We start from the raw sequence: 10,147 nt of genomic DNA, 5'->3' as shown, positions 1-10,147 counted from the left end.
GAACAGCAGCTCGGCCTTGTAGCAGAACACTGTATAACTACTGGTCTCCAGATTGAGCAACAAAATCACAGCCTTATCCATGGATAGGTTTTCCCTTTGTTCAAGTCACCCCCACCTACACACACATGCAAACAAGGTATCTGTAGAAAGCTAAACATAACACATGAACTTAGCAAATCATGCTGTTTCCACACCCACATCCACAATGGCTTCCTGCTGCAACCAACTAAATGTTCTGAGCTGAACCTCTGGAGGTCTTCTACAATAGGAGGTTTCCAGTCTTTTCTCCCACTCTGTGTTTATACATCCTGTGCTCTACACATTTAGGAGGTTTGCTATTTCCCAGCATGTCAACACTTCATACTCTCTAAGTCTTTGTTCACATGGGCCCATTTTCCTGCAGTCCCTTTCCCTCCCCAGCCTGAAGTAGTCTCTTATCATTTCAGGCCTTTGAGGGTTTGTTAGGAGCTATGACATTTATTCTGTGGCTATGTCAAGTGCAATGTATGAGGATGTGGTGGCAGGAGCCAAGGGGGATGTTCCCTGGGTCTCCTGTGGAGGTCTGCAGACATCTCCCCTTCCTCACTCCTGCAGTCTTGCGGTTTCCCTGACTTCAGTCCATACCTGGCATACCATGGATGATGACAGCTCTGCTGATTTGTTGGGAAAACAAGGCAGGGCAGAGAGGCTGCAGGACCCAGTCCCCTCTGCTAGGTCCTTCTTACACACTGCCACATTCTTCCCTTCTTTGTGGCCCTTCCTCTTGCCACCTGAGACTTAAGAACTTTCAGGTGCCTTCCTCACTACTGCCCTTCCCTTTTTGCCCGTACTGGACTTGAACTCAAGGACGTGGTGCTCAGTAGGCTTTCCCTGCTTATAACTGACACTCTACCAGTTGAGCCAAACCTCTAGCCCGACTTTTTGCTGATTCATTGGTGATAGATTCTCCAGACTTTTCAGTCCCACTGGCTCAGCCTCTGCTTCAGCCTCCTGAGTACCTAGGATTACAGATATGGGCCACAGGTACCCAGCATACTGCTTGTACTAATTGGAGATGTGATAGTTAATGTTGTCAGCCCTTCCCATTTGGCTCAGTGCCAGAACTCTTCAGTTCTTCAGAGAGAGGTCCCAGGAAAGCCCCTGTGAGCAACTTTCCCTAGAGAAGGAATGTGAGACTTAGAGAATTCCAGGGTTTCCTTACAAAAACAAATTTGGGAAAAGGGCAGATGAAGAAACTCTAGGTCTTAGAGACATCCAGAAATGACATATAATTATCTACTGCACCTAGTGGAGGTCTCTTTCTCCCCTGATGAAGAACCATCCATTAAACCACAGTCCTTCCTTTAACTCATTACAGCAGCTTCTGCCATAGCAGTATTAGCCCCTTAGTTGTCCTTAGTTGTCCTTAGCAAGCCATAGGCAGGACTTACTTCTTCCATGTTCCTCCCTGCAGGTCTGAGGTCAGTGCTTTTTCCCATGGTAGATAATTAGTCATGAGGTAAATACATAAGAATATTAATTATATAATGGAACACAATAAATGTTTGCTTAATTTCTTCCTGCTCTTAAGCTGAAAAAGAGAGATTAGGATACTGACTCTAAACTTTGCATTCTCACTAAAATTGGGACTTCCGTTGCTTTACAGCATCGTTATGTGGAATTTTTCAAAATTGTAAAAAATGTGTTTCACGGGAATTTACCACCAAAAAGAAAGCTTAAAATTGAAAGAATTGTAGTCGATTCTCTTCACAGTAAGTGCTTTGGAATTGAAGGATGGGACCTGAGGACGAGTGCTCCCATTCTTTGAGAGGGTTTTGCTCGCGGTTATGTACATAGATCATCATAACTCCTAGCTGTCTTAAGTTTCCCCACACATGAACTCCTCTCTGGAGCTACCCACTGGGCAGGCGATTCATAGCCATGATAGCAAGTCTTAGATGTCTCTGTCTTCCTTTGCCCATTTCTACTTGAGGGGAGAGCTCCCTCCTCTTGCCTTCTGTTCTCATGGCTACCAATCTCAGCTCAGGGTAGGCCTTTCAGGGTTGGAGCCTTTAGAGGTGAACCATGAACCATTGACACTGCTTCTTTCCCACACCCATTTCTCCTTCATGCTCCTCTCAGCAGCAGTGTCCCTGTATCACTTTCTCATCTAGTCCTTTTTTCCTCATCTCACCAATCTTTCTTTTCCCTCTTCCCTCCTCCTCTAAGCATCACATCCCCAGCACCTGCCTTAAATACCTGATCACAAATGCTTTAGTTACTGCCAAACAACCAAGCATCCTGACCAGGGCAGGCCTTTGCCAGTATTCAGCATGGGTGGTCAGCAAAAGAGAGAAGTAGCAAACAAAAAAAATTTTTTTTTTACTATTTTACTGCACTAAGCTTGGCCCTTTACAGTTTAATTGAAACAGTGTTCTCCTAAAGTCCCTGAGTACTTTGTATAGAAGGCTGCAGCTGATAAATACATAAAGAAAGAAGGGAGTAATTTTAATCTCTTGGGATCATTAGTTCTCGGTATCCATTTTATTATGAAAATAACCTTTTTCTTTAACCCTATGTTTTTAGAACCTTCCAAAATACTACCAGAGCTGTGCTTTTTTTGTGCTTCCACACCTCATTAGTACAGAATAATCGGTAAGGATATGATGTAATCCAATAGAAACAGCTTCATCTTCCACGTCTGTGTATAAACTACAGTGGCGGGTCTTTTTGCCCACTGTCCTAAGTACATTTACCACAAATACAAAGAACCCCTTGAGCAACCATTTCAAAACCCCAGTCATGGGGTGGTGTGTAAGTTAAAATGCAGTTACTCAGATCTTAGTGATGAGCAGTTCCTCCCAGGGAAGTCTACATTTGCTCAGTTCCTGGAATATGGCAGGTCCTGAGGGGGGTGTGGATGTACTGTGGTAATACTGAAGGAAGGTGTGATCCATCGAGGGAGGCTTTAGCTGACCTCAAACTTACATTGGCACATTTACATCTAGGACAGAAATGGCAAGGCCCGATAAGTACTAATTAGTCTGAAAACCATTAATTTTATAGACTCCCATTTTAAAAAGTTTTTTCTAAGAACTGAGCTTCTAAAAAGAAGTTCATTGTTCTTAAGAACCTACTACCATATCTAGAAACACATTCCAGATCCTACAAGTTCTCCACTTTTTAGGAGTATTTTTCCTGAGGTGGTGAAAACTACTCAAGACCAGAGTTGAAGAGATTGTCCTTGTGTCATCCTGTGTGTGTGTGTGTGTGTGTGTGTGTGTGTTTGTGTGTGAACTGATAGTATTTGTTATATCCAATGTTAATCTTCTCTTCAAGTCTGAACTGAGCTTAATACCTCTAGTCTAGTAAGACAGCACCAAGAAAACACCAGTTCTACACACTTGTGATTCAGACACAATTTGGTTTAGGATAGAGTAAACTATTTAATGACAAAATGTTCACCAAGTTTTCTAGATGTATATGAACAAACTGACTCATGAGCAAAATTCTTAACAAAGGCATGGCTTGGGGCGAGGGGCCTTTACTCATTGCTCCTTCTCAAAGTGGTTGTTGTAAAGCACAGCTTTGTCCTTTATGTCACCAGGGTCACATGAGAGATGGTGGGGATGTTTTATCCTCATTTCATAGACATTTCTGTAGGAATTGGTATCGTTTCATGCCTTGCTTTTGCAAAGCTCCTTTAAGAGTTATGAGGTTGTTATTTAGACAAATACACAGGTTTGTCACTTGAGAGAGATATATACAGAATTAGATCTAAAATACACTGGGATATGGTAAGTTATCAGGATTCTAGATATTTACACACAGTGAGACCAAAAGAAGATACTCCTAGGATAGAAATACAAACACACAATGCCTACATGCCTCTTCATATTTATATAAAACTGTGTGTGTGTGTATGTGTGTGTGAGAGAGAGAAAGAGAGAGAGAAGAGAGAGAGAGAGAGCGCTAGCATTTCAGGATATAGAAATAAGAGCTCTCTTTTTTAAAAAAATTAATTTTTGATGATTCTTTCTTGGTTTTGTATGGTGTATTCACATCTATACCTCAAGGAGGGAGTGGGAAGAGTATAGAACTTGAGGGATAAAGGGTGAAAAAGGGCAGCAGTGGAGCTCACTGGACACAGATAAAAGTGAATTATACAACTTGTGGGTGGAGAGAGAGGAAGGGACTGGGAGAGAATGAGGGAACAGAGACATTGTACAAAAAGGAATGTAATCATTACCTGATTCCTGTAATTGTAATCCCTCTGTACATTACCTTTATAATAATAAAGTAAATTAATGTAAAAAAAACAAAAGAAATAAGAGATACAGAAAGGCACTGGTGTCTCACTGGCCTCTGATCCTAGCTACATAGGAGGCTGAGATCTGAGGATCACTGTTTGAAGCCAGCCCAGGCAGAAAAGTCTGTGAGACTCTTCAATTAGCCAGTGAAATAGCCTGATGTGATAGATTTAGCTTGAGCAGAAAAGGCTAAGTGATATCACAAGACCCTTATTGACACAAAAGAAACAAAACAGTATTTTATTACTGAGTTTCATTACATACCTAATATATTTGTGGGTAATTTCTGACAATTATAGACATTTTCATAGTTTGTTCAAACTGGATGTAACTAATTCCCTTGGAAGCATGTTGGGACCAATGTGTTTGCATCTGAAAATTAAGGTATCTATGTCACCTCCAAGAGGTGGAATTAGCCAAGTAAGGAAAGCAAATGGAGCTTAGTTTCTGGTTGCAGGAGCAAGTCTCTTTCTAAACAAGAGTGTTGTATTGTATGACTTTTCTGTTAGCCCTAAAATAAAAGGTAATGGCTTTTCTTCCTATCCTTAGGCTTTACCTAACGTGTAATGAACTGGATAATCTTCATAAACCAAAAATATGTGGGTTTTATCCCACTGATTTTGCTGTAGAGATCTACTTCGAAGAGTAGTTACATAAACTATTCTATTTTGGCACACTATCTGAGGCACCACACCACCAATGTCTAAATTCATGATACTTTATATTTCTGTATATATTAAGAAAAAAAACCCACTAAAAAAAAAGAAACCCACTAAATAAATTTTATATAAAAGTATCATTAATGATTTTGTTTTGTTTTGTTTTGGTGTGGTATGCTAGCATTAGGGCTTGAACTCTGCATCTTACTCCTGGCTGATGCTCTACCACTTGAACCATACGTCTACTTCCAGATTTCTGATGGTTAATTGGAATAAGAGGCTTGAGGATTTGTCTGCCCTGGATGGCATTGAATTCAATCATCTAGATCTTAGCCTCCTGAGTGGCTAGGATTATAGGTGTGAGTCAGCGAGGCCCAGATTCACTGATGTCTTCTTGAAAGCATATACTTCACATAGTCTCCCTCTTGTATTTAATTTGAGAACACAGCATACAGAAGAGCAGTGGGGATCACATGAAAGAACTCTGACATAGCTTAAAGCTATCTAAAAATTGTAATCCTACCAATACCTATGGACTCCCATGTTTTTACACAAGTGGTTTAACATTTGCCATTTCTGATATCAGAAAACAGATTGCTTGATTCACAAACTATTCCTATGTCAGACTGTCAGGAAAGTTTTAAAGCTAAAGGGGAGAGATGTTTTACAACTTACCCCTCACCTCAATACCACACATGACACAAGAGGCTTATGTGACAAACCATCTTTGATTACAGACACACAGACGAGGGAGGACAAAAGGACTTTGAGAAACAATTATAAATCTCATTAACTTCTGCTTTTGTGTAACATCAAAAATGAATACTCTAGAGTTCTTATTTGAAAATTCACTACCTTTGCTCATAACCAACTTCACCTAAGCCTTGGTAACACTGAGAAGGGAAAGACATCTTTCCAAACACTGGCTAACCCCATGAACACACAGTCATCATTACTTTCTCGTTAGTACAGATTGGTACTTTAAGTACCTTACTTACTGGCACACTATTTTAAGGCCATGATTGCCTTCAAAAAGAATTCTATTTTAACATGACTGGAATGATGTCCTTACTTGAATGGTTTTGCTTTTATTAGCATTGCTTCACAGGGCCACCTTCTAAGAACCAAGTCACTAGGTGATTACAATCATTGTGCAAATATCAGGATGTGTTTCCACAAATGGCCACAGCTATGGTGTCACTAGGCAATAAAATCTCACAGGACCAACATCATGCATGGTTTTTCACTGACAGAAACATCATGCAGGCAAGGTTGACTCAATTCTCAAGCCCCTACAATGCAGAAAACACACTCTACAAAGAATTCATAAAGATAAGGGAAGTATTTGGGGCAGACCATTCCAATTTAGCAATCTTATAATCAGCACATTGACCACTTGGAGCACAATGGTCAGAGAAGTCTGCCAATTGCCAATGTGGACTTTTGTCATGGAAATATGGATGCCAGAGTGACACAGACAGGAGCTCAGAGCCCTGTGGGATGGAAGATGGGCACGAGCCAGCAGCCTGAAAATACATCAGGCAGCCTACATCTCTCTGTCCCTTGGTCTCCCCACCACCAATATCCAGAAAAAGGGTTCCAACAGCCAGTAGAGCAACCACATAAAGGCTTTTCCTTCCCCGCCCTGAATCTGACTCCTCTAAAGGAGCATGCTCTCAAGACCCTTCCACAGTATTACTCCCTTTAATCCCAGTAACAGAATTGTGCTGTGGCTCAACATTTAAAATTCGAGCAGCAGTAATCCAGTCAGACAACGAGGCAAGCTTAAGCAACCAGGCGGTAGAATAGCTGGTTTAGTAAAATCTTTTTCAATACTAGTGATAAGGGAAGCAATCTCTCATTTTTAAAAAACCTTCTTTTCGAAATAAGGAGGTTATAGTTGAGGTTTCTCTCCATGTCAAGACTCATCCAAATTTCTGACAGTTACAAGTTGCCGCATTTTTTTTCTGGTTTGCACACTTAAACAAAACTTTTGCACCTCCCATGTTTGTGGATTGGCAGAAAGCCATGGAGATAGCCATACCACCAAGAGCACTGGGGAGGCTCAGGCTGACAGGTCTGGATTGGCTTTCTACTGGAACTCCATAGAGCAATCCGAATAAGCAATGGACAATGGTCTGCTGTTCATGGATCCTCTGCTTTACAAGATCTGCCAGGGCTTGGTTGGGTGGCTGGGCCGAAGACCTGGACTTGGTCAGTGTTCCATATCTGTTGGTGCTTACCTACCCAGGCTGTGTGAAGCATGCAATGAGTAAAAAGGCACTTTAAGCACTAATGCCAGAGTGAAGGATTTTCCTGGTGGCCCTGCTGAAGTTATTCCATGGCCTTGGTTTATGGCCTACCCAGCTCTGCTGTCACTGGGAGAGCAATGCAGGGTAGAGAGGCTGCAGAACCAAGTCTTCTCTGCTCAGAGGTCCTTCTTACACACTGTCACATTCTGCCCTTTCCTTTGGCCATTCCCCTTGCTACCTGAGAGTTAAAAACTTTCAGGAGACTTTCTTACCACTGCCCTTTCCTTTTTTGCCAGTACTCGGGCTTGAACTCAGCGACCGTGTACTCAGTAGGCTTTCCCTGCTTATAACTGGCACTCTACCAGTTGAGCCACACCTCTAGCCCAAATTTTTGCTAATTAGAGATGGATTCTCCCAGACTTTTCAGTCCCCACTCAGCCACCTGAGTAGCCAGGATTACAGCCATGGGCCTCCAACACCCAGCATATTGCTTGAACTAATTGAAGATGTGATAGTTAATGCACAGTGCCAGAACTCTTCAGTTCCTCAAAGAAAGGTCCCATGAAAGCCCTTGTGAGCAACTTTCTGTAGAAGAGGAATGTGAGACTTAGAGAATTCCAGGGTTTCCTTACAAAAACAAATTTGGGAAAAGGGCAGATGAAGAAACTCTAGCTCTTAGAGACACCCAAAAAAGACATCTAATTATCTACTGCAGCTAGTGGAGGTCTCTTTCTCCCCTGATGAAGAACCATCCATTAAACCACAGTCCTTCCTTTAACTCATTACAGCAGCTTCTGCCATAGCAGTATTAGCCCCTTAGTTGCCCTTAGTTGTCATTAGCAAGCCATAGGCAGGACTTACTTCTTCCATGTTCCTCCCTGCAGGTCTGAGGTCAGTGCTTTTTCCCATGGTAGATAATTAGTCATGAGGCAAATACATAAGACTATTAATTATGCAATGGAACTCGATGTTTGCTTAATTTTTAACTGCTTTTGTCATGTTAAAAAAGAAAGATTAAGATACTAACTTTAATCCTTTAAATCCACTAAAATCGAGGCTTCTGTTGTTTTACCACAAAGTCATTACATTCCATATTTTGAAATGAAAAACATACATAATTGGAATTTACCACCTGAAAGAACCCTCAAAATTACAAAGATTGTAATTTATTCAATTTAAGGTAAGTGCTGTAGAATTGAGGGATAGGACCTGAGGACAAGTCTTCCCACTCTGAGTTTTTCTCATGGTTATGTACATAGATGGTCATAACTCCTAGCCATCTAAGTTTCCCCACACAGGAACTCCTCTCTGGAGCTGCCCACTGGGCAGGCAATGTGTAGCCTTCTTCCTTTGCCTATTTCCACTTGAGGGTAGGGCTCCATGCCCTTGCCTTCTGTTCTCATGGCTCCCAGTCTCAGCTCAGGGTAGGCCTTTCAGGGTTGGAACCTTTAGAGGTGAGGAGACCCATGAACCCTTGAGATACTTTTCTGGACCCACTTCTTCTCTCAGCAGCAGTGTCCCTGTATCATTTTTCTCATCTAGTCCTTTTTTTCCTAATCACACCAATCTTTCTTTTCCCTCTTCCCTCCTCTTCTAAGCATCACATCCCCAGCACCTGCCTTAAACATCTGATCACAGATGCTTTATTTGCTGTCACATAACTGAGTCCCCTGACAGGATAGGCCTTATGCTAGCATTCAGCATGGGTGGTCAGCAGAAAAGAGAAATCAGTGCATAGGTTTTTAAAAAGCCAACTCCAAGCTGGGTGTTGGCAAGGCTCACACCTAAAATCCTAGCTAGTCAGGAGGCTGAGCTCTGGAGAATCAGTTTGAAGCCAGCCCAGGCAGAAAAATCTGAGTCCGTGTACAACGTTTCCAGAGACTGTAGGGTTGGAGGCATGACTCAAGTGATGAGTGCCAGCGACGCAAGCTGAGCAAGCTCAAGGCTCTGAGTTCAAACTCTGGTGCCAGGAAAGCAAAAAGCTGAAAACAGTTTTGGAACACAGGAGTGGGTACTACAGAGAAGCTTCCTAAAGAGCAGCTTGGAAACTCTCCCCCCCTCCACCTGAATCTCCATGAAGAGTGAAGGGTAGGAAAAAGTAGTGTTTTACCAGAGTCCTTTAGCTACTACCAAGATGCTGCCTACTTCCAAAGAAATAAGACTGCCTGTGTTTGGCTTCTCATCCTTGCTGGGATGATAGGCACCCATGACCATGTCCACAGTTTTCCCTCTGGGCTAGCTCACACTGTGATCCTCTCAATCTCAACCTCCCAAGCAGGTAAGACTAAAGGCAAAAGCCAGCAATACCTAGCTGCTCTAGTTGTTTTGGAGATAGGGTCACACATTTTGCCAGGCTAGCCTAGAAAAATGGTGAGAGAGATTATTTCTTTGGGGCTAAGGATCTACACAAGTAAAAGAAAAAGGATGAGACAGGAAATTTTCACCTTCTTCCTTCTTTTTAAATGATAAAATACATTTATGTGTCTTAAAAGTTGTTGAATTGTGAGGAAAATCAAGGGCTTAAGCCAACATTCTTGTCATGCAATAAGAATTTGATTTAGGCTGGGAATGCGTCTTAGTGGTAGAATGCTTGACTACCATGCATGAAGCCCTGAGTTCGATTCTTCAGTACCACATACAAGGAAAAAGTCAAAAGTGGCACTGTGGCTCAAATGGTATAGTGCTGGCCTTGAGCAAAAGAAACTCAGGGACAATGCCCAGGCCCTGAGTTCAAGCAGTTTTAGACAGACAGAACAGGTAAACTCTTTAGCAGTGGTAATCAAACCTTTACATTTAAATTTCTAATAATTATTTCTAAATTTGAGCCAAGGGAAGTAAATCCCAAATTCCTGATGCCTTTCTTTGTAAGCCAGATAACTTGATTACAGTGTAAACAACCTTATGTATTTTAAAAATACCAGATTTTCTAATTTTAAGTTAAAAAATC

General features: G+C 41.8%; 1 long non-coding RNA gene across 1 annotated transcript; it reads left to right on the top strand.

Moving 5' to 3' along the window:
- The first annotated feature begins 1,615 nt into the window (after nt 1–1,615).
- LOC105999734 lies at nt 1,616–5,055 on the top strand. The gene is made up of 3 exons (XR_001175753.1): nt 1,616–1,751; nt 2,566–2,634; nt 4,839–5,055. It is a non-coding gene; the product is annotated as an uncharacterized LOC105999734 (long non-coding RNA).
- The last annotated feature ends 5,092 nt before the right edge of the window (nt 5,056–10,147 follow it).

This window comes from Dipodomys ordii, unplaced genomic scaffold (genome assembly GCF_000151885.1).
Source record: "Dipodomys ordii isolate 6190 unplaced genomic scaffold, Dord_2.0 Scaffold197, whole genome shotgun sequence".
NCBI classification, from domain to species: Eukaryota; Metazoa; Chordata; class Mammalia; order Rodentia; family Heteromyidae; genus Dipodomys; species Dipodomys ordii.
The sequence above is the reverse complement of the archived record's forward strand: the minus strand, read 5'-3'. Positions and strand labels throughout refer to the sequence as shown.